The following is a 25,352-nucleotide window of genomic DNA, read 5'->3' as shown; positions in this document are numbered from 1 at the left end:
GTATAAAATCTCCAGGTTTAATATCCCTTTGCCCCCGAATAAAATCCAGCTTTTTTTCTATGATGTATTTGATCACTGTGCTGGTTTACAAAAGATTTCTAACCTTTCTAAAATCTTTAAAATCAGTGGCGAAGTGTTCTATCTCATTTCATCCTTATCAGAGACTCAAATCCTGAAAAATACCAAGTTGATCTGCCCCTTCTTGAGTTCTGCTGAATGGTGTCTTCCCAGATCACTATGGATATTGCTGTTTACTTGACCAATTACTTTTAGTCAACAAGATTTGAACAATGCTTTTGATTCACACAGCGTGAGACCTAAACTTCCCTCATATTGAAATAGGGGCATTAGCATCCTGGATTCCTACGCTAGCTTTTGAACCGTATGATTCCTGCACCCCAAGAAGGCATGTTATCTGGACATTGTCCTCTCTGTGATGGGAAGAACAGTTTTTTCAACAAATGTTGCTAGGACAACTGGATATCTAGATACAAAAGATACTGCCTTTATGTTACCAGTTTTCTGTGTCAGTCCCTTTTGCTCTGATGTAACAGAATGCTGCAGACTGGGTATTTGTAATGAGTGGAAATTTGTTGGCTCACATTTCGGAAGGCTGGAAAGATCAAGGGGCTGGTATATGGTGAGGGCCTTCTAGCTGTGTCATCCTATGATAGAAGGGCAAAGAGAGGGTGTGGATGAGACAAATATCTTCTTTTATAGGAACACACTCCTGAAATAACAGCATTAATCCATTGATGAGGGCAGAGCTCTCACAGCCTAATCACCTTTTAAATGTTGCCTCATTAAACACTGTTGCATTGAGGGTTACGTTTCCAATATAGGCTTTTGAAATGAAATGAAACATTTGACCATTCCCAATTACAGTTTGAAATTTCAGTGCTTTCTCAGTACTGTGATTGAACAGGGATAAGATAATCAGTAAAGGTGGATGTAAGAACACTATTAACCAACTTGACTCCCCTGGCGTATGTAGACGACGACACCCAGCAATAGCAGAATGCACATTATGTTCAAGTGCTCATGAAGCATTATTTTGTGTATATGTATTTTCTCCCTTTTTTGATAAAGTTAGCTAGTAGAGTGCCTATGTAGTTAATATTTTTTAAAACCACAGACTTCTCAATTATTAATTACATCTATGGTTTTTAACATATTATCTTCATTAATTTCTGCTTTGATCCTTCTTTCTTTCTTATACTTTCACTTTTGCTCTTTTTTAGTGTTTTAAGATGAAAATTGAATTCTTTCATTCACCTACTTTTTCATTTTTAAAAATAACAAAAATGTTCAGTGCAATGAATTTTCCTCTAGAACTGCCTTTAAATGCATATTACAGATTCTCATTTGTTGTATATTTTTAAATAATATGTAAATACATATCTGCATACAAAGACATATGTATAAAAATATGTATTTACATATTATTTAAACATGTATTTTCTGTTCATATTTTTCCTTTTACTCAGTAGTTAATAGGATATTTTTAAAATTTCTTGGTGAAAGAGCCTTTATGTTATTGCTAATAAAGTCTATTTTCTTGCATTGTGATGTTTTTAATATTTCTTGAGTTACTAATTTTTCTTTCCAACCTAATATATAATCAATTTTTTGTGACTATGCCTTGGGCACTTAAGAACAATACATATCTTCTATTATCAGTCAAGTTTAATACATAGCCATAAAATCTACCCTATTTTTATGTTGCTATTTTTGCCCAGTTGATCTGTCTTTTTCTGATAATGGTGTATTATCGTTTTCTATTATAGGATCTTCTATGTCTTGTCTCCTTACATCTCATACATCTCATGTAGTTTTTTATTCATAAAGGTGGTTATTATGTTATTTGGTATATAAGTCTCCATAAGGGTCAAATCTTCATGTGTATTATATCTTTTAGCATAAAAAATGTGTCCTTCTTTGCCTTGGTTAACATTGTGGGACTTGAATACATTGTGTGATATAAGAATCACTATTCCTGATCTCTTTTTGTTTTCATGTGCCTGATATACTTTCACCCATCCGTTTATTTTTGTAGAATCCATTTGTTTTAGATGCATCTCTCATAGAAAACATATTACGTTTTATTTTGTGAGCCTGCTGAAAATATTTTTCTTCTGGTAGGTGTGTGGAGTCCCCTCACGTGTGTGTGTGTGTGTGTAGCTATGACTGATATTTATTGTGTTTGTATTTTCTTTATATTTACTGTGCTCTTTGGTCACGGTGTAGTCTTTGCTTGCCTATTTATTTATTTATTCATACTTAGGTGAGTTTTTTACTTTTGTACCTCTCTTCATTCTGTTGGTTCTGTGTTTTCCTAGTTAATCTTTTACTTCTGATTTAAGAGTTTGGGGGACGTTCTTTAACACTCCCCTACTGCTCGTGCAACATGAGCTTTATGGTAGATCAGGGATTTAAACACAATGCTGTCTGTGCTGGGCCTTCAGGAGGGTGGGTGGGTATATGTGGCTGAACAGTGCATGCTGGGTACATGGGAGGGTCCTCATGAGTGCTTTTGGTTTTCCTCTTTTTCTTTCCTCCTCCTGTGTTTAGTTGTCTTATTTCTACTTCGTCGCAATGTTAGTGACATTTGTATATTAGTCTTCTACCCTGGATAGGGAATATACGCCTGTCACATGGAAGGAATTTCATGTTGTATGCTGCTGTCAATAACCTTTTAAATGATATAATCTTCATAGTTAACTCCTGACATTTTATTTTTATCATATGAAGTAAATATATCAGCATTGACAGCCATCCCACTGCAATATCACTTCACATTTTGCTTAGACCAAAGGGTTCTGAGAAGCTTCTGGAGTTGTCATGAAAACCAGTTTCACTAAAGTCAAGTCAGACATCCGCCTGTGCTGTTTTCTGCTATAAGCTGAATGTAGAAGATACATTGTTAGGAGCCTCAGTGTGGTGTGAGGAGTGTTTACTTATTGGTAGTAGACTTGTCTGAATCAAGGATAAGCACAAGTATCTGAGATGCTGAGGTGTGGCTCAATGAATGGCCATCTCTTCTGTTGCAACAGGATGAATAACACATTCAGAGCAGGCCCAGTTGGTGAACTCTTCAGTTACCTCACAATACCACTATCTTGTGTCTTTCATTTTTCACATCACAGTGTATTTTCATAAAACCTTTATTGGTAGACTACAACTTTAGCATTTCCCATTCAAGATACGACTGCTGTGTCGCTTAGATAGCTTGGTAGAGAGGAAATTGGCTATTTTCAGAGTAAAGAATTCAAGGAGGAAAGAAATTTATAAATGAAATGACAAAGGTGATGAGATCAAACAATGCTGATGTTTGTAGCAAGGACTAGAGTGCTGAGATGCCTGTATGATAAGAAATTATAATGGAACCAATCTTGTGCTTTATTTTTTATTAATTTGGAGCATTCTCTGATCTGATTTATTTTCTATGTGATATTTTGCTGCAGGTTAAAAGCTCAAACAACTTCAAGGAAACTTCAGGGAAAAGAGGTGAGCAGCCAGTTTGGTAGTTTTGAAATTCTTTATGTGTTCTGTGGGCAATGATTTCAGAACGTCAAGGACTGCGAGTTCATTATTTCAGAGGCTTAAAGGAGATTATTGTTTTGGTAGATATGTTTCCCCAGGGGTGTCCCTACCTTGCTCAAGGATTCCTCATTACTGTTTCTTCTCTTTGTTTAAATCTCTTTTTGAAATGACCTAAACAATGGTGGAGAATCACTGATCTATTTCCTTTTTTCATGCTTCATGTTGAGTGAAAATAATCTCATAGTGAAATTCACATGTTCTAACTATTGTTTTTTTGAATCTTTATCTAGCATATTCATAACATAGATGTTTCTATACATATTAGTACCGTAATAATACCATATATTTATTCTGCTACCTCACTTACTCCTTAAACTTTTAGTTGATTAAAGAGTTTTTATAAAATTCCCCAATAGATTTTTTTTTTCTTTTGAGACATAGTCTCGCTCCGTTGCCCAGGCTAGAGTGCAGTGGCATGATTTTAGCTTGCTGCAACCTCCGCCTCCTGGGTTCAAGCAGTTCTCCTGCCTCAGCCTCCTGAGTAGCTGGGATTACAGGTGCGTGCCACCACACCCAGCTAATTTTTGTATTTTCAGTAGAGACGGGGTTTCACCATCTTGGCCAGGCTGGTCTTGAACTCCTGACCTCGTGACCACCCGCCTTGGCCTCTCAAAGTCTTGGGATTACAGGCGTGAGCCACTGTGCCTGGCCAGATTTTAATCTAGTTTTATTGGAACAATTCAGTCATATGTTTTTTCATGCTATGTATGTGAGGGTTCCATCATTCAGATACTAAACAAATGTCTACTGTACATTTACTGTTCTCACTGATGATACATTAGATAACCATGCACAAAATAAGCCTGGCTGTGGAAATGCTTATTTGTTGGGAGGGCGCTTGTTTGGATCGATGATGAGAATAATTGTCTGAGGATGCTGAGGGACTCATTCCAGATGTCAATCTGAGGTCCAGATGTGCAGCCCTCCAATAGGACAAATAAGACTCTCAGAGCCTGGCTCTATTTGGGGACCCCTCAGTGACAACAGAGTACCCCTGTGAACATGCCTTTTCTGTCTCTCCTGAGAGGGCATTAGCATCCTGTCTTATGACTCAGTATGCTCTTTAGTATGCTTACTGACCCAAGACTTGCTTTAATTGTAGATAGATACTTACATATAGGAAATATGTTCTTAAGTAACAAATGAAAACCTTTAGAAGATTGAATTAAGGGTCAAGCAACTGTGATATGTCTGCAAATCTCATTAGTGTTATGCTGAAAGAAGGAAATATGGCATACCTTTATTAAATAATGACAATGGAACCACGTTTCGTGCTTTGTTATTTTTACTGTGGAGTATTTTCTAAGATTATGTTTGCTTTTTTTTCTCTTTCATGTTTTGCTGAGATAGAAGGCCTGGAGTCTGATCCTCCACTTCAGAGAAGAGGGGTGAGTAGCTAAACCATTATCTTTTGAAATTCGTATGTCATGTGCTCTTTGCTAGGTCTTTAGGTTGTTGTGAAGCTTATTGAAGGACATTTTGATGATATGTCCTTTTCCTCATTGAGACCCTCACCATGTCACCTACACTATTGAATCTATAATTTCTGTTTTAATTTTAACTATCTTCTGCTTTTATGGAAAAATGTAGAATTTAAGAGAATTTTTGGCAATTTCATATTGGATCAAAATTTATTGTAGTGAAATCCAGGTGTACCAAAATATTAACAGAGTTTCCTCATCTGTTTAATTATTGGGGTTTCAGAATAGAGACTCCATGGTTCAAGATCTTTGTGGTCATACTACATTATATTTCTGCTTCTAATTGAATTATTAAGTATTGACTTGAATTAGTCTTTTTCTCGTTGTTGCAGCAAGGTAAGTTATATAGGAAATTTTCTTCTCTTGATGGCATGCCTGAGATAATCATAGATATAAGACACCTGGGTGGTTTCTAGAATGCATGTAATTTTTATTTCTTGATCTGTGTGTTGAGTACTTGGTGTGTTTGCATCATGCAAATACATTGAGCTTTACAATTTTAGTGGATGCACTTTTCTACATGTATATTATTCTTCAATAGAAAGTTAAAAAAAACTCATCAAACTAGTCAAAATATTGGTTAATACATAAAAACGTCTCAAGTAGATTGTGTATTACATGGTGCTTATTGATCGATGCCCTCATAATAGTTCAAGTACGTTCTCTCTTTAGCACAGGCCTTTTTAGCAAATCGTGTCGTGAGTAATTACTCAAGTATTTTTATTTTAACACATTTGTGTTTTTTCTATGCATATTCTTAAATTCTCTTACACTTTTTTCTCTGTTATAAAAACATGCTGAGCAACCTCAAGTCTTAAAGATTGCAGTATTGTCCCTACGCACTCATGTATTTTGGTGCTCGATTCTTTATACTTTCTTTCACAGACCACTTGAACATGTCTCTTGTTCTGCAGAGAGGGAATTAATGGGATACCTTCATGCTTTTCTATTCTATGTGCTACATAATTGAATATACAAGCAAATATAGTTATTAAGGTTTAGTATGATTATTTCCACAACACATGCAAAGAAGATAGATCTTAATAGATCTTAATAGAGGCCCACATGCATTGTACAGTCGAGAATTTGGGGAAATGTTGATGAAGTTGGGTAAAGTATAAAGCCAAAAGTCAGAACGGTGAACTACTTGCTTAAGGATTTCCTTTGAGATTACTTAGTCAATACACAACTGATCAATTTAAGTGCTTTTCAGCTTTTGAGCTCTCGACACACTAAAGCTAAAATGTGTTTCAACTTTTAATCCTGCTTCCCTAATTTTCCCTTTTTTAGTTTAAGATCAAAGAGCTCCAGCCATAAATTACTGCTTCATTTTAAGAAAGCTTAGCAATATAGAAGAATATAAAATTATTTATGACATGTATTTTTAACCTTTTCCCCATGCTTTCCAGAGGAAATATGTTTAATCATCTGCCCTATATTAGGGAAAAACTTTTTATGTGAATACAATTATCTATCAATCATTAATCTTTCTATATAAGATGTATTGATCATAACCAATTAATTTTATTGTAAATGAGCTTTGACATTTGATTTGACATGTAGATTTGACATTTTGATAGTAATATATGTTGTACAATCTCCTGAGGTCCTATAGGTCTTGAGATCTCTATGTCAAAAACTATAGATGTGTCAGTGTTTTCAGTGAATGTGAAGGACGCCACATTTTCCTTAGCTATTTCTTGTTTTCAGAATAATGGTTATGAACATTTTGCTACTGCAAGATATCCAGATATTTATCATCAGAATATGCCAGTTTTTATGCACTTATGCCTCTGTTTCTGTAGAGCATTCCTAGAATGAGTAATCCTTGAAAATTAGGTCCATGTGGTTTCTTTAATGAGATATAGTCAAATCATGAAATATTTAGGTTATCATTATTTCAGTAATGTATTAGAATGTAAAGGTAAAGTTATCTACGTTGTATATATACACACAACATATAATTTATACAACATATATATTTATATTTATACAACAGATATGTATTTATACAACATAAAATATATTTTATTATTTAAACAAAATATATTTTATTTAATGTAGTTTTTTTTTTAGTTTAAGACTTTGAAGGTTTAAAAATTATTTTTTATTATTATACTTTAAGTTCTAGGGTACATGTGCACAATGTGCAGGTTTGTTACATATGTATAACATGTGCCATGTTGGTGTGCTGCACCCATCAACTCGTCAGCACCCATCAACTCGTCATTTACATCAGGTATAACTCTCAATGCCATCCCTCCCCACTCCCCTCCCCACAATAGGCCCCGGTGTGTGATGTTCCCCTTCCTGTGTCCAAGTGATCTCATTGTTCAGTTCCCACCTATGAGTGAGAACATGCAGTATTTGGTTTTCTGTTCTTGCGATAGTTTGCTGAGAATGATGGTTTCCAGCTGCATCTATGTCCCTACAAAGGACATGAACTCATCCTTTTTTATGGCTGCGTAGTATTCCATGGTGTATATGTGCCACATTTTCTTAATCCAGTCTGTCACTGATGGACATTTGGGTTGATTCCAAGTCTTTGCTGTTGTGAATAGTGCCGCAATAAACATACGTGTGCATGTGTCTTTATAGCAGCATGATTTATAATCCTTTGGGTATATACCCAGTAATGAGATGGCTGGATCATATGGTATTTCTAGTTCTAGATCCTTGAGGAATCGCCATACTGTCTTCCACAATGGTTGAACTAGTTTACAATCCCACCAACAGTGTAAAAGTGTTGCTATTTCTCCACATCCTCTCTAGCACCTGTTGTTTCCTGACTTTTTAATGATCGCCATTCTAACTGGTGTGAGATGGTATCTCATTGTGGTTTTGATTTGGATTTCTCTGATGGCCAGTGATGATGAGCATTTTTTTCATGTGTCTGTTGGCTGCATGAATGTCTTCTTTGGAGAAATGTCTGTTCATATCCTTTGCCCAATTTTTGATGGGGTTGTTTGTTTTTTTCTTGTAAATTTGTTTTTCTTTGTAGGTTCTGGATATCAGCCCTTTGTCAGGTGAGTAGATTGCAAAAGTTTTCTCCCATTTTGTAGGTTGCCTGTTCACTCTGATGGTAGTTTCTTTTGCTGTGCAGAAGGTCTTTAATTAGATCCCATTTGTCAATTTTGGCTTTTGTTGCCATTGCTTTTGGTGTTTTAGAAATGAAATCCTTGCCCATGCCTATGTCCTGAATGGTATTACCTAGGTTTTCTTCTAGGGTTTTTATGGTATTAGGTCTAACATTTAAGTCTCTAATCAATCTTGAATTAATTTTCGTATAAAGAGTAAGGAAAGGATCCAGTTTCAGCTTTCTACTTATGGCTAGCCAATTTTCCCAGCACCATTTATTAAATGGGGAATCCTTTCCCCATTTCTTGTTTTTGTCAGGTTTGTCAAAGATCAGATGGCTGTAGATGTGTGGTATTATTTCTGAGGGCTCTGTTCTGTTCCATTGGTCTATATCTCTGTTTTGGTACCAGTACCATGCTGTTTTGGTTACTGTAGCCTTGTAGTATAGTCTGAAGTCAGGTAGCGTGATGCCTCCAGCTTTGTTCTTTTGACTTAGGATTGTCTTGGCAATGCGGGCTCTTTTTTGGTTCCATATGAACTTTAAAGTAGTTTTTTCCAATTCAGTGAAGAAAGTCATTGGTAGCTTGATGGGGATGGTATTGAATCTATACATTACCTTGGGCAGTATGGCCATTTTCATGATATTGATTCTTCCTATCCATGAGCATGGAATGTTCTTCCATTTGTTTGTGTCCTCTTTTATTTCACTGAGCAGTGGTTTGTAGTTCTCCTTGAAGAGGTCCTTTACATCCCTTGTAAGTTGGATTCCTAGGTATTTTATTCTCTTTGAAGCTATTGTGAATGGCAGTTCATTCATGATTTGGCTCTCTGCTTGTCTGTTACTGGTGTATAAGAATGCTTGTGATTTTTGCACATTGATTTTGTATCCTGAGACTTTGCTGAAATTGCTTATCAGCTTAAGGAGATTTTGGGCTGAAATGATGGGGTTTTCTAAATATACAATCATGTCATCTGCAAACAGGGACAATTTGACTTCTTCTTTTCCTAACTGAACACCCTTTATTTCTTTCTCTTGCCTGATTGCTCAGGCCAGAACTTCCAACACTATGTTGAATAGGAGTGGTGAGAGAGGGCATCCCTGTCTTGTGCCAGTTTTCAAAGGGAATGCTTCCAGTTTTTGCCCATTCAGTATGATATTGACTGTGGGTTTGTCATAAACAGCTCTTATTATTTTGAGATACATTCCATCAATACAGAATTTATTGAGAGTGTTTAGCATGAAGGGCTATTGAATTTTGTCAAAGGCCTTTTCTGCATCTATGGAGATAATCATGTGGTTTTTGTCTTTGGTTCTGTTTATATACTGGATTACATTTATTGATTTGCATATGTTGAACCAGCCTTGCATCCCAGGGATGAAGCCCACTTGATCATGGTGAATAAGCTTTTGGGTGTGCTGCTGGATTCGGTTTGCCAGTATTTTATTGAGGATTTTTGCATCGATGTTCATCAGGAATATTGGTCTAAAATTCTCTTTTTTTGTTGTGTCTCTGCCAGGTTTTGGTATCAGGATGATGTTGGCCTCATAAAATGAGTTAGGGAGGATTCCCTCTTTTTCTATTGATTGGAATAGTTTCAGAAGGAATGGTACCAGCTCCTCCTTGTACCTCTGGTAGAATTCGGCTGTGAATCCATCTGGTCCTGGACTTTTTTTGGTTAGTAGGCTATTAATTATTGCCTCAATTTCAGAGCCTGTTATTGGTCTATTCAGGGATTCAACTTCTTCCTGGTTTAGTCTTCAGAGAGTGTAAGTGTCCAGGAAATTATCCATTTCTTCTAGGTTTTCTAGTTTATTTGTGTAGAGGTGTTTATAGTATTCTCTGACGGTAGTCTGCATTTCTGTGGGATCAGTGGTGATAGCCCCTTTATCATTTTTTATTGCGTCTATTTTATTCTTCTCTCTTTTCTTCTTTATTAGTCTTGCTAGTGGTCTATCAATTTTGTTAATCTTTTCACAAAACCAGCACCTGGATTCATTGATTTTTTGAAGGGTTTTTTGTGTCTCTATCTCCTTCAGTTCTGCTCTGATCTTAGTTATTTCTTGCCTTCTGCTAGCTTTTGAATGTGTTTGCTCTTGCTTCTCCAGTTCTTTAATTGTGATGTTAGGGTGTCAATTTTAGATCTTTCCTGCTTTCTCTTGTGGGCATTTAGTGCTATAAATTTCCCTCTACACACTGCTTTAAATGCATCCCAGAGATTCTGGTATGTTGTATCTTTGTTCTCATTGGTTTCAAAGAACATCTTTATTTCTGCCTTCATTTCGTTATGGATCCAGTAGTCATTCAGGAGCAGGTTGCTCAGTTTCCAGGTAGTTGAGCAGTCTTGATTGAGTTTCTTAGTCCTGAGTTCTAGTTTGATTGCACTGTGGTCTGAGAGACAGTTTGTTATAATTTCTGTTTTTTAACATTTGCTGAGGAGTGCTTTACTTCCAACTATCTGGTCAGTTTTGGAATAAGTGTGATGTGGTGCTGAGAAGAATGTATATTCTGTTGATTTGCGGTGGAGAGTTCTGTAGATGTCTATTAGGTCTGCTTGGTGCAGAGCTGAGTTCAATTCCTGGATATCCTTGTTAACGTTCTGTCTCGTTGATCTGTCTAATGTTGACGGTGGGGTGTTGAAGTCTCCCATTATTATTGTATGGGAGTCTAAGTCTCTTTGTAAGTCTCTAAGGACTTGCTGTATGAATCTGGGTGCTCATGCATTAGGTGCATATATATTTAGGATAGTTAGCTCTTCCTGTTGAATTGATCCCCTTACCATTATGTAATGGCCTTCTTTGTCTCTTTTGGTCTTTGATGGTTTAAAGTCTGTTTTATCAGAGACTAGTATTGCAACCCCTGCTCTTTTTTGTTTCCATTTGCTTGGTAGATCTTCCTCCATCCCTTTATTTTGAGCCTATGTGTGTCTCTGCATGTGAGATGGGTCTCCTGAATACAGCAAACAGATGGGTCTTGACTCTTTATCCAATTTGCCAGTCTGTGTCTTTTAATTGGACCGTTTAATGTTAACAATATTAACATTTAAGGTTAATATTGTTATGTGTGAACTTGATCCTGTCATTGTGATATTAACTGCTTATTTTGCTCGTTAGTTGATGCAGTTTCTTCCTAGCATTGATGGTCTTTACATTTTGGCATGTTTTTGCAATGGCTGCTACCTGTTGTTCCTTTCCATGTTTAGTGCTTCCTTCAGGGTCTCTTGTAGGGCAGGCCTGGTGGTGACAAAACCTCTAAGCATTTGCTTGTCTGTAAAGGATTTTATTTATCCTTCACTTATGAAACTTAGTTTGGCTGGATATGAAATTCTGGGTGAAAATTCTTTTCTTTAAGAATGTTGAATATTGGCCCCCATTCACTTCTGGCTTGTAGAGTTTCTGCCGAGAGATCTGCTGTTAGTCTGATGGGCTTCCCTTTGTGGGTAACCTGACCTTTCTCTCTGGCTGCCCTTAACATTTTTTCCTTCATTTCAACTTTGGTGAATCTGACAGTTATGTGTCTTGGAGTTGCTCTTCTTCAGGAGTATGTTTGTGGCATTCTCTGTATTTCCTGAATTTGAATGTTGGCCTGCCTTACTAGGTTGGGGAAGTTCTCCTGGATGATATCCTGAAGAGTGTTTTCCAACTTGGTTCCGTTCTCCCCCTCACTTTCAGGTACACCAATCAGACGTAGATTTGGTCTTTTCACATAGTCCCATATTCTTGGAGGCTTTGTTCATTTCTTTTTCCTCTTTTTTCTCTGCGCTTCTCATTGCTTCATTTCATTCATTTGATCTTCAATCATTGATACTCTTTCTTCCAGTTGATCGCGTTGGTTACTGAAGCTTGTGCATTTGTCTCGTAATTCTCGTGTCATGGTTTTCATCTCTATCAGTTCATTTATGGCCTTCTCTGCATTGATTATTCTAGTTTTCCATTCTTCTATTCTTTTTTCAAGATTTTTTGTTTCTTTGCACTGGGTACATAGTTCCTCCTTTAGCTCTGAGAAGTTTGATCGACCGAAGCCTTCTTCTCTCAACTCATCAAAGTCATTCTCTGTCCAGCTTTGATCCGTTGCTGGTGATGAGCTGCGTTCCTCTGGAGGGGGAGATGTGCTCTGATTTTTTGAATTTCCAGCTTTTCTGCCCTGCTTTTCCCCCATCTTTGTGGTTTTATCTGCCTTTGGTCTTTGATGATGGTGACGTACTGATGGGGTTTTGGTGTGGGTGTCCTTTCTGTTTGTTAGTTTTCCTTCTAACAGTCAGGACCCTCAGCTGTAGGTCTGTTGGAGTTTGCTTGAGGTCTACTCCAGACCCTGTTTGCCTGGGTATCAGCAGCGGAGTCTACAGAAGATGGAATATTGCTGAACAGCAAGTGTTGCTGTCTGATTCTTGCTCTGGAAACTTCGTCTCAGAGGTGTTCCCAGCCATGTGACGTGTGAGATGTAGGTCTGCACCTAGTGGGGGATGTCTCCCAGTTAGGTTACTCAAGGGTCAGGGACCCACTTGAGCATGCAGTCGGTCTGTTCTCAGATCTCAACCTCCGTGCTGGGAGACCCGCTACTCTCTTCAAAGCTGTCAGACAGGGTCATTTACATCTGCAGAGGTTTCTGCTGCTTTTTGTTTAGCTATGCCCTATCCCCAGAGGTGGAGTCTACAGAGGCAGGCAGGCCTCCTTGAGCTGTGGTGGGCTCCACCCAGTTCAAGCTTCCCGGCAGCTTTGTTTACCTACTTAAGCCTCAGCAATGGTGGGTGCCCCTACCCCAGCCTCGCTGCCGCCTTGCAGTTAGATCTCAGACTGCTGTGCTTGCAATGAGGGAGGCTCTGTGGGTGTGGGACCCTCCAGGCCAGGTGTGGGATATAATCTTCTGGTGTGCCGTTTGCTAAGACCCTTGGTAAAGCTCAGTATTAGGGTGGGAGTTACCCGATTTTCCAGGTGTTATGTGTCTCAGTTTCCCTTGGCTAGGAAAAGGGATTCCTTTCCCCCTTGCACTTCCCAGGTGAGGCATTGCCTTGCCCTGCTTCAGCTCTCGCTGGTTGGGCTGCACTGGCTGACCAGCACCGATTGTCCAGCACTCCCCAGTGAGATGTACCCGGTACCTCAGTTGAACATGCAGAAATCACCCATCTTCTGTGTTGCTCGCACTGGGATCTGGAGGCTGGAGCTGTTCCTGTTCGGCCATCTTGCTCAGGATCCAGGTTTTTTCATGTGGATTCTTAAGTGATAAATATGTTTAACATTATTAAAATAGGTTAAAATAGGTTATAGTTAATACAATGAAAATTGGCAGTCCTTTTACAAAATGTATGCCATAACTATAGCATTTATCACTGACAGTCATACCAGGATAGTCTTTTATTTCCAATCACTTAAACATTCCTAATTGCAAAAAAAATTTGAAGACTAAAATTCAGAAGTTTTGAAAGAGCCATTGCGTGGATAATTATACAGGTTTCAGTTTTATTTATAATAATTATGTATATATTCATAAATTAATACATCATAAATTAATAACTTGTGATAGGCAATGCAAAGATGACAGTGAGAAGACAAAATTGATAAGATTGATAAAGTCATGTTAACATGAAGAAATTAACCAGGATACCATTCACACTATAAAGTTAGAGAAATGTATCAGGACAGTTCTCTAAAATACTCTTCTCAATTTTAACATTGTAACAGGAATTTTTAAGATTTTGGTATTATGTGTGTTTCCTTCCAGATAATTTGAACAGATTCATATTTGGTATTTTTAAAGCCATATCTTTGTCCTTAGTGCTGGCAATGTATTCTTGAGAATGAACAAATCAGAAATATGTAAAAGCCATAAGTGAAGGTGTCAGGTTGAAGTAGTCACTCAATTATATAGAACACAAAGAATTTTATCTTGTATGATGTTCACTAGCTTTACAGAAGTGTGCTGAAAGGGTTATAAAACATGGACATGATTATCTCACTGAAAAGTCCAATAGATACTGAAATACATGCTTTTATTTTGAACCAACCACCCTATAAACGTTGTATGGCTTCTTTAGATGAGAGCCCAGGTGTGTGTGTGTGTGTGTGTGTATGTGTGTGTGTGGTGTGTGTGTGTGTGTGTGTGTGTGTGTGTGTGTGTGTGTGGTGTGTGTGTGTGGTGTGTGTGTGTGTGTGTGTGTGTGTGTGTGTGTGTGTGTGTGTGTGTGTGTGTGTGTGTGTGTGTGTGTGTGGTGTGTGTGTGTGTGTGTGTGTGTGTGTGTGTGTGTGTGTGTGTGGTGTGTGTGTGTGGTATGTGTGTGTGTGGTGTGTGTGTGTGGTGTGTGTGTGTGTGGTGTGTGTGTGTGTGTGGTGTGTGTGTGTGTGTGGTGTGTGTGTGTGTGGTGTGTGTGTGTGGTGTGTGTGTGTGGTGTGTGTGTGTGTGGTGTGTGTGTGTGTGGTGTGTGTGTGTGTGTGTGGTGTGTGTGTGGTGTGTGTGTGCGGTGTGTGTGTGTGTGTGTGTGTGTGTGGTGTGTGTGTGTGTGAATTTGACAGGGAAGCAAGAGCATCAGGTTTCCAATGCACTCTGACTGTGGTTAGAATCATGCTGAAAACATGGCTCCCCCAGTTCTGGAATGAGCCCACAGATCAAGCATTCCCAGAAGACAGACATAGCAGGCTCAAATCCCTGTGTACACAATATTTCATGATTATCTTATGTCAGTAGTTTCAAAGAATACAGTTTGTGTGAAGACAAATCCAATGTCATTTTTTTTTGGCTAGCCTATATGTGTGGTAAATCCATTATTTATTTACTTCCTGAAAATTAAAATCAGATTAAGAAACTGCAGCAAAGTTGGCATGATGAGATAGAGACTGAAGTGTAAGCTTATGTTAATGATGCCCTTGGTTTGGATAAACACATCTAAGGGAAAACTGAAAACACACACATGGCAGGGAAACCTTGATAGAGTCAAAATATAGGATTGTATGTAGTAATGCAATCAACAGATGAGCATTTGGCAGTAATATTATTTTTCAAATATGGATAAACATTGCTTAGGAGAGTAAAGAGAGACAAAGTTGAAAGCGGGTTTATAGTAGGTGTTGTTTTAGTGTTGATCCCTTTTTGCTCCGATAATCAAAGTGATAAATATTGAAAATCGATTCATGCAGCATTACTTGTTCCATTCTAATTTTTATATATGTCAACAGTGCCATCTCCCAAACTGTGCTGTCCCCTTCAGGAGAAGTGACTGTGCTGAAGTTTATAAGGTTGACATATTGCCAATAGTAAAGCTGAAGTGTATACAGAATTCTTAATGCAAATAACAACTCTATTGGAAAATAACCCAGTTATAGAAGCGCTAATTTGTCAGGAGCTGCCTTACCAAGATCAATGATGACTATAGTTATCTCAGGATTCTGAAAGATTGTTTTCAGATTTCAACTAGTCTAGTTGAATGTTCCTTAATAGAAAGAGAGGACTTTTAGAATTGGTTCAATATGATGACCTCCTGAATTATCTCACATAGCCCCTATGTACATGCCTTTCTTTTCTCTCAGAAAATGGCACTATCGTAATAGCTTTCTTACGCAGACTTCACCTTAGGGTTTTACAGTAAGGGAGGGGTCTGGTGTTTCATTTATTTTGAACTATTTGTTGTTGATTGTGTACAGTGCTTGAGTAAAAAATGGAATATAGGAACATCTAGAATAATTTTTTTAAATGATCAGGTCACTATAAAGTGAATTATTAGTGTTAATAATGTTGGGAAAGTTGTAAGAGAATATAGGAAACTTGGACATTACACAATTACACTGGGACCAAATTGTGGGGTCTCATTATAGTTAATATTTATGTATTTTTTTCCAATTGATTTGTGTGCTTTTTTCCTGCATGTTTTTGGCAGACAGAATGGCTATAATAAGTAACAGTATGTCCGGAAATAAAAATAAGCAGAGCCCTATTCCTTTAAAAATCTTCATTTGATGGGAGGGGCCATAAAATAAGTCTTAACACATTTAAAGAATTAAATTCATGTAAACCATGTTAATTTAATTCCACAATGGTATCGAATTAGAGTAAGAGGAATATCTCTTACTCTCCTAAATCTCTCAATGTTTGGAAATTTAAATTAGCATTTCTGACCTATTTATTGGTTTAAAAAAAAACACAAGAAAAGGAAAACTGAAGTCTTTTGACTGAATAAAAATAAAAATATACAATCTAAAACTGTATGGGATACTGATAAAACAGGATATAGGGAGAAATTTATAGCACTGAAATGCCCATATTAGAAAAGAAAAAAGGTTTTAAATCAGTAAATTTGTAGTTTACCTTAAGAAACTTAGAAAAGAACAAATTAACACAGAGTTAAGTAAAATAAAAGCATTAATAAAGGTAAGAGCAGAAATCAATGAAATATAAAACAACAAAACACAGAGAAAATTTGAGAAAATTAAAAAGTAGCCCAGTGAGAACATACTGATAAACTTGTAACCAGACCAATTTAAGAAAAAAAGTCAAAACACAAATACCAATATTTGAAAATGTAAGAGGGTAAATCATTACAGATTCTATGAATACTAAAATGATAATAAGGAAAAATTATTTAAAAGGGGCATGTCAGCCAGGCATGGTGGCTTACCCCTGTAATCCCAGCACTTTGGCAGGCCGAGGTGGGAGGATTGCTAGAGCTCAGGCATTTGAGACCAGTCTGGGCAACATGTTGAAACCTTGTCTACACAAAAAGTACAAAAATTAGCTGGGTGTGGTATTGCATGCCTGTAATCCCAGTCACTTGGGAGGCTGAGAAGAGAGGATCACTTGAGCCCAAAATGTTGAGGCTGTAGTGAGCCATGTTTGCACCACTGCCCTCCAGCCTGGGTGACAAAGCAAGACCCTATATCAAGAAAAAAAAATGTATGCCAACATTTTTCTTTTTTTCTTTTTTTTTTTTTTTTTGAGACGGAGTTTCGCTCACTGCAAGCTCCGCCTCCCGGGTTTATGCCATTCTCCTGCCTCAGCCTCCCGAGTAGCTGGGACTACAGGCGCCCGCCACCTCGCCCAGCTAGTTTTTTTTTTTTTTTTTGTATTTTTTAGTAGAGACGGGGTTTCACCAGGTTAGCCAGGATGGTCTCGATCTCCTGACCTCGTGATCCGCCCGTCTTGGCCTCCCAAAGTGCTGGGATTACAGGCTTGAGCCACCGCGCCCGGCCCAACATTTTTCAATAACTTAAATGAAATGGAAAAATTCCTTGAAAGATACAAACTACAAAAACTCAGTGAAGAAGTAAATAACCTGTATAGCCCTATATCAAGTAAATTGAATTTGCAGTTAAAAGTCTTCCAACAGAGAAAACTTCAGGCACATATAGCTTCATATGAAATGAAAAAAAAAAAAAAAAAAGCCAATCCTCTACAAGATTCCAGAACATTTAGAGGAAGGGAATATTTCCCAACTTACTCCATTTGGACAGCAATACCCAGGTAAGAAAAAAAGACACAGAAATTTAAAAAGAAGAATATACATTATTCCTCATGAACATAAATGCAAAGAAATCTAATCAAAATTTTAGCAGATGAAATGTAGAAATACTTTATGACCAAGTGAGGGTTACCCAAGGAATTTAAGGTTGGTTTTATATATAAAGATAACCAATGTAGGAAAATCACTTCTGGAAAGTCAGAGTAAGAGCCTCCAAAAATCTACTCCTCCATAAAACCAATAAGAACCTTGACAGAAATAGTCGAAATTAATTTTCCAAAACTTTGAAAATTAACCAAAGGCTTACAAAATTCCAAAGAACATTTATTCAAGAAAAATGGCTGAATCAGTAAGAACAGCCAGCTTTGTGGCATTTTAATATGCCTCCTTCCCATGCTTTTCTCCCTAGTACTGTAGTAGTCTTAAAAATTAGCAGGATAGCAACCACTGGAGAAGAAAGGTTTGGAAATTTCCCAAAAAGTTCCATCCCCATGTAATTATCACTATTTGACCTCTAAAGCCCAATCTATATGATTTATATTCATTTGGACTGACTCAGTGCTCACTAAGTAAGAAAATCTCAATTTCAAGGTATGGGTCAAAAAGAATCCATGGCAACTGTTGACTATGACAACTGCCTGCAGTGTTGGTAACAGTTGGGATAAACAAGAAGCTGATCAAAAACTGAAAACTAATATCTTGGGAATGAGATGTCTAGAGGCTGTTTCAAAAAGCTCTGACATATTCCTTTGTATCTAGAAAGCCACGTGCAGGCTGGGCGCGGTGGCTCACACCTGTAGTCCCAGCACTTTGGGAGGCCGAGGCATGCAGATCATGAGGTCAGGAGTTTGAGGCCAGCCTGACCAATGTGGTGAAACCCCGTCTCTACTAAAAATACAAAAATTAGCCAGGTGTGGTGGCACGCATCTGTAACCCCAGCTACTCAGGAGGCTGAGGCAGGAGAATCCCTGGAACCCGGGAGGCGGAGGTTACAGTGAGCCGAGATCGTGCCACTGCCCTCCAGCCTGGGCAACAGAGCAAGGCTCTGTCTCAAAAAAGAAAAAAAGAATAAAAAAAGAAAGCCACATGCATGTAATTGTTTACCTCTGGCTTTCCTTTTATGCTCTGGACAAGTTAAGGAAGAGTTGTGAACTACCTAAGTGCTGAATGGGAACCATAACACGCACACACACATACACACACACACAGCACCTTAGTGAAGGGTGAGAGGCATGTTAGTTAGAAGCATTAAAGGAAATCTCTTTCTAGTCATTACCTGTGCACTAACCTAACTGAGCAGAGACTTCAGTATCCACCTACTACAGGGCATAGAAACTTTACAGAATTAGTCCGGGATAATCATGTGAAAAACAAAACAGCAACCAAAATAAACTCTGGGAAAGGGGAGAATATAATTTGAAGAGTCGCCACATAATACATAATATGTCTAGTGTTCCACAAAAAAGTACAAGACATGCAAAGAAACAGAAAAATATGGCACAAATAGGATAAGATGAAGTCAATGAAATTATCCTTAAGGAAGACCAGATGTTGATCTTAGTAGACACAGACATTGAACCAGCTATTAAAAATACGTGCATAGAACTAAAGGAAAACGTGTCAAAAGGGTTAAAGGTATAAAAGTACTGTCTTACCAAATATAGACTATCAATAAAGAGAGAAATTATAAGAAAAGACAACATGAAAAAATATAAAGCAAAAAAATTAGACAGTTGAAACGAGGGCCTCTCTTCGCAGATCTGAGCAGGCAGAAGAAAGAATCAGTGAACTTGAAGATATGTCAATTGAGATTACCCAGTCTGAGCAACAGAGGTGGGAAAAAATGAAGAAAACTGAGTAACAAAGAACCGTAGAACAGCGTCTCTCATACCAGTGGATGCATAAACTGGAGCCCTAGAAGGATGAAAAAAGGAGAAGGAAAGATAACTTCCCAAATTTTATGAAAAACGTGAATTTATATACCCGAGATGACCAATAAAATCCAAGTAAGATAATCTCAAAGAGATAATCACCTAGCCACATCACAGTCAACATGTCAAAAGACAAACATAAGGAGAGAATTCTTGAAGATAGTAAGAAAAAAAATTATTCATAACGTACACACCATCCTCAATAAGTCTGACAATTGACTCCTTACCATAAACCATGCAGGCTAAAAAGACAATGTACATAAACAAAGTAATGAAATAAAAACTTTCAGCCAATAATTCTAGATTCAACAAAACAATTGTTCAAAAAGAAGAAATGAAGACATTCCTAAACAAAATCTCAGAGAAATTTTCTCTAGAAGACTTGTCCTAATAGAAATGCTAAAGGAACTCCTTCACTCTGAAATAGAAAGGTACTGGAAAGGAAATCACATCCACGAGAAGAAATAAAGAGAACCAGTAAAACTACATGTGTAAGTTTAAAACAAAGTATATATTCATTTTGTTTGTAACATTTGTCTTTTTCCTATTTGATTGAAAACATAATCTCAATTATAAATTTGTGTTGATGGTATTATATAAAGACGTAATTTTGGGTAATAGCACCAAAATGTCAGAATAGGAGTTTTCTGTAATTGTTTTCCCATATAAGTGTCAATTTTGACAACCATTCATGAGCAAGAGTACCTTGTGGGAGTTCAGGAGTTGACAGTAAAAGTTCAGCACACCAGTGGAGTAAAAAAATCTAAGAATAGATTCATTGGAAAGGGTATAAACAGTTTCACTTTACCTGCATCACCCTCCCCAAAAAGTGGCACAGCTCAGTAACAAGAGCCCATTATTTCTTCCACAGGGGAAAACAAGAGTATAATAAGTGAGTATCCAGTTTCTCAAGACATACAGGCCCCTGCCCAAGAGATCCACTTTATTTTCATCTCAGCCAGAATACTGAGGTGATCAGCAAGGTGGAGTGGTGGGGAGAGGGTAAAAGCAGGAAAGAAAGATGAGAACTCACAGCAACCCACACTTGAAACTGCCATAGATCCTACCAGTTGCTTCACGGACTCCATCAGGAGCCCACCTGTAAGCCACTTGGGATGCATCACTCTCATCTTGTCAACAAAACCCCAAATGCTCCAAATGCCTCCCCCACTCTTTGGCTCCCCAAGCACACTCCTGTGAAAAGCAGCGAGAATCTGCAGATGGCTTGCAAGCACTGTTGACAGCTGGCTCCACTCTGCAGAACTGGAAGAAAGCTCACAAACATGAGAATTTCAGGACACCACCCTATAAAAAATGAGACTTCAGCACCTGGCCTGCCTTTATGCAACCTAGAGAAGGTGATATGGTTTGGCTGTGTGTCCCCACCCAAATCTCATGTCAAATCGTAATTCCCATGTGTCAGAGGAGGGGCCTGGTGGGAGGTGACTGAATCATGGGGGTGGACTTCCCTCTTGCTGTTCTTGTGATAAAGTTCTCATGAGATCCAGGTGTTTGAAAGTGTGTAGCGTGTCCCCCTTCACTCTCTTTCACTCCACCTTGGTAAGACGTGCTTGCTACTCCTTTGCCTTCTGCCATGATTTTAAGTTTCCTGAGGCCTCCCAACCATGCTTCCTGTGCAGGCTGCAGAACTGAACTGCAAGCCAATGAAACTTCTTTTCTTCATAAACTATCCAGTCTTAGGTAGTTCTTTATAGCAGTGTGAGAATGGACTAATGCAGAAGGCATACAACCTTAAGAATTTGCCCCCTTGAGGGAACAAGATGTGTGGAGCAGGTTCATCCATAGACAATGTCTAAGAGAACCTCAAAATCCCTAGCCTGACTAACTGATGAAAATGTTTCTCTCCTAAGGCCAGTCAGTGAAGACCAGAGAGGGTGACTGTTTCTTTAAATGCAAAGGCAGCAGTACAGTAATTCAAGAAACATGAAAAAGAAAAATGACACCACCAGAAGAACACTATCATTTTCCAATAACCAACTCCCCAAAAATGGAGATGTTCAAATTGGTTTATAACAAATTCAAAACAATTATATTAAGGAAGCTCAGCAAACTAAAAGGAACACCAATAGACTACTCTGTGAAATCAGGAAAACAATTCATGAACAAAACTAGAAATTCAAAAAGGAGAAAAATTATCTTAAAAGAAAACTCAGAAATTATGGAGCTAAAGAATACAATGCATGATATGAAGGAGGGTATACAACAGCAAAGTTGATCAAGCAGAAGAAAAAAATCTGTGAACCTGAAGACTGGCTATTTGAAAGTATTCATCAGAGGATTAAAAAAAAAAGAATGAAAAGAAATAAAGCCTACAGGATGTATAAAACATCATCAAGAGAACTAATATAAGGATTATTGGAGTCATAAAGGAGAAGAGAGAAAAGGGCAGAAAACTTAAGAAATAATGGCTGAAAACTCTCCAAATCTAGGAAAAGAAATGAGCATCCAGGTATATGAAGCTCAAAGATCCCCATACAGGATACATTCCAAAAAGACTTCACCAAAATACTTTATAATCAAACTGTCAAAAGCAAAATCAAGACAACGAATAAACCAATGCAACCACCAATCACTAAGAGGGAGACAGGATTCTTACGTTGTGATTATTATTTACATATAATTTCAGTAAGTGTTATTGGAAAATTTATAATGTTTTTAAAAAAGAAATTTGAAAGTACTGAAAGAAAAGAGACTCATCACATACAGGGAACCCTTTTAAGGCTATCAACAGATTTCTCAGTAGAAACCTTACAAAATGGGAGAGAGTGGGATGAACTATTCAATTGCTGCAAGGAAAAAAATGCCAACCAATGCTTTACGTGGCAAATCTGTTCCTCAGAAATGAAGGAGAGATAAGAACTTTCCTAGACAAACAAAAGCTGAGGCAGTTCATCACCACTAGACCTGCCTTACAAGACATACTAAGGGGAGTTCTTCAAGCTGAAATGATATGGCACTAGTTAGTAATATGAAATGATAAACCTCACTGGTAAAGGAAAGTACAAAGTCAAATTTAGAACACTTTGATACTATAATGATGGTGTATAAATAATTTTACTGTACTATGAAGGTTAAAAGACAAAAGTATTAAAAAAAAAAAAACCATAGCTGCAATAGCTTGTCAATGCATACTACAGTATAAAAAGATGTAAATTAGAACATTAAAAACATAGCATGCAAGGGTAGGGAAGTAAAAGTGTAGTTTTCATATGTAATCAAATTTAATTTGTTATCAGCTTAAAATAAATTGTTATACCTATAAGATGTTTTATGTAAGTGTCATGGTAACTATAAAGCAAAAACCTCTAGTAGATATACAAAAGAAAAAGAGAAAGGAATCAAAACATAACACTACAGAAAATCATCAAATTACAAAGAAAGACAGCAAGGGAGGAACAAAGTAAGTAAAAAGAGCAAGAAAAAATTTAACATAATGAAAATAGTAAGTCCTTACCTGTCCATACTCACTTGAAATGTAAACGGATTAAATTTTCCAAACAAAAAAACAGAATGGAGAAATGGATTTTAGAAACAACGACAACAACAAACACCACACATGCGCACACAGACACACACCCAGACCCAACTATGTGCTGCCTACAAGAGATTTACTTCACTTTAAGGACACATACAGGCTGAAATGAAAAAAAATAGAAAAAGATATTGCATGCAGATAGAAACCAAAAGAGAGCAGAGACATCTATACATATGGCATACAGAAAAGATTTTAAGTTAAAAACTATATCAAAAGGCTAAGGTCAAAATGGTGAAGCAGTTAATTTTTCAAGAAGACATAACAATTGTAAATGTTTATTCACCCAACGTTGAAGCACCTAAATATATAAGGCAAATATTAATACATATAAAAGGAGAAATATATAGCAATACAGTAATAGTAGTGAACTTCAGTACCTCTCTTTCAAAAATGAATAGATAATCCAGACATAAAATCAATAAGGGAACATTTAACTTAAACTTCACTTTAGAACAAACAGATCTAACAGACATATAGTGAACGTTTCATCCAACAGTGACAGAATTCACATTCTTCTCAAGCACACATAGAACATTCTCCAGGATAGTTTATATGTTAGATCACAAAATAATATTACAAAATTTAATAAAGCTGAAATACTATCAATTATTTTTCACCACAATAGTATAACACTAGAAATCAATAATAAGAGGAAAACTGGAAATTTACAAATATATAGAATTAACATATTCCTGAACAACCAATGGGTCAAAGAAAAAAATCAAAATAATTTTGTGACAGCAAAGTAGAAACAAACATACCAAAACATACAGGACACAGCAAAAGCAGTTCTATGAGGTAAGCTTATGTTAATAAACACATTTTTAAAAAGATTTTAAATAAACAACATTACACCTCAAGGAACTACAAGGAAGGAAAAAAACAAGCCCCATGTTATCAAAGGGAAGGAAATAAAACTCAGACAGAAAGAAATGAAACATAGACCAGAAAAACAATAGAGAATATTAACAAAACTTACAGCTTTTAAAAAAAATTAAATCAACAAACTTTTAGCTAGACTAAAAAAGAGAAGACTCAAAATAAAAAATGAAAGAGGAGATATTACAACTGATACCACAGGCAATACAAATTAAGAGAAAACTATATGCCAACAAATTAGTTAACTTGCAGTGGGTAAATCCCTAGAAACATACAACCGACAAAAACTGAATCATGAAGAAGTGGAATATCTGAACAGATCAATAATGAGTAAGGGAATTGAATCAATATTCAAAAATCTCACAAAAAGAAAAGCTCAGGATCAGATGACTTCACTGGTGAAGACTACCAACCATTTAAAAAAGAATTAATACCACTCTTTCTTAAACTCTTCCAAAAAAATTGAAGAAGAGAAAACACTTTCAAATTCATTATAAGAGGCCAGTTTTACCTTGATATCAAAGATTTAAAAAGAACACTTTGAGAAAGGAAAATTACAGGCCAAAAACCCTGATAAATATAGATGCAAAAATGTTCAGCAAAATACTAGCAAACCTAATTCAGCAACACATTATAATGGCATACATCATGATCAAGTGAGATTCATGCCTGGGATGCAGGATGGTTCAATATAATCAAATCAACAAATGTTACACTATTTTAACAGGATGAAGGATAAAAATCTTATGATCATCTCATTAGATTTAGAAAAGCATTTGACAATATTCAGCATCCTTTCAGGACTAAAAACTCTCAATAAATCAGATATAGAAAGAATGTGCCTCAACACAATAAAAGCCACATATGACAAACCCGGAGGTAATATACTCAATGGTGAAAAGTAAAAAGCTTTGACTCTAAGATCAGAACAAAAACAAGGATGCCCATTCTCACCACTTATATTTAACATAGTAGTTGAAATTCTAGCCAGACCAATTAGGGAAGAAAAAAGGCACCCAAGTTGGAAAGAACGAAGTTAAATTGTCTCTGTAGATGACAAGATCTTATATGAGAAACCACTAAAGACTCCACCAAAACGCTGTTTTAGTTAGAGCTTAAAAGAAGAATTCACTAAAGTTGCAGGATACAAAATCAATGTACAATAATCAGTTGCATTTCTAAACACCAAAAACAAGTTATCCAAAAAATTAAGAAAACAATCCTATTTGTGGTATCATAAAAAAAACTAAAGAATACCAAAGAAACTGAAAATAAATGGAAATAAATGGAAAGATAGCCTATGTTCATCAGATGAATTAATACTGTTAAAATGTTCATGCTACTCAAAGCAACCTACAGATTAAGTGCAATTCCTACTAAAAT

General features: G+C 36.9%; 1 long non-coding RNA gene and 2 other non-coding genes across 3 annotated transcripts in view; all 3 read left to right on the top strand.

Annotated features, from left to right (window-relative positions):
• Window positions 1-25,352, top strand: part of LOC104656432 — a 76,437-nt gene that overhangs the window by 7,363 nt on the left and 43,722 nt on the right. Inside the window, exons 6-7 of the long non-coding RNA XR_747123.2 lie at window positions 3,465-3,507; window positions 4,954-4,991. This is a non-coding gene — a long non-coding RNA (uncharacterized LOC104656432). The remainder of the gene's footprint in view (window positions 1-3,464; window positions 3,508-4,953; window positions 4,992-25,352) is intronic.
• Window positions 4,448-4,514, top strand: LOC115898077. Its single transcript, XR_004057830.1, has one exon. It is a non-coding gene; the product is annotated as a small nucleolar RNA SNORD109A (small nucleolar RNA).
• Window positions 15,506-15,569, top strand: LOC115898079. Its single transcript, XR_004057832.1, has one exon. It is a non-coding gene; the product is annotated as a small nucleolar RNA SNORD109A (small nucleolar RNA).

Source organism: Rhinopithecus roxellana, chromosome 5 (assembly GCF_007565055.1).
Source record: "Rhinopithecus roxellana isolate Shanxi Qingling chromosome 5, ASM756505v1, whole genome shotgun sequence".
In the NCBI taxonomy this organism is placed as follows: domain Eukaryota; kingdom Metazoa; phylum Chordata; class Mammalia; order Primates; family Cercopithecidae; genus Rhinopithecus; species Rhinopithecus roxellana.
This window is presented reverse-complemented; position numbering and strand designations above follow the sequence as displayed.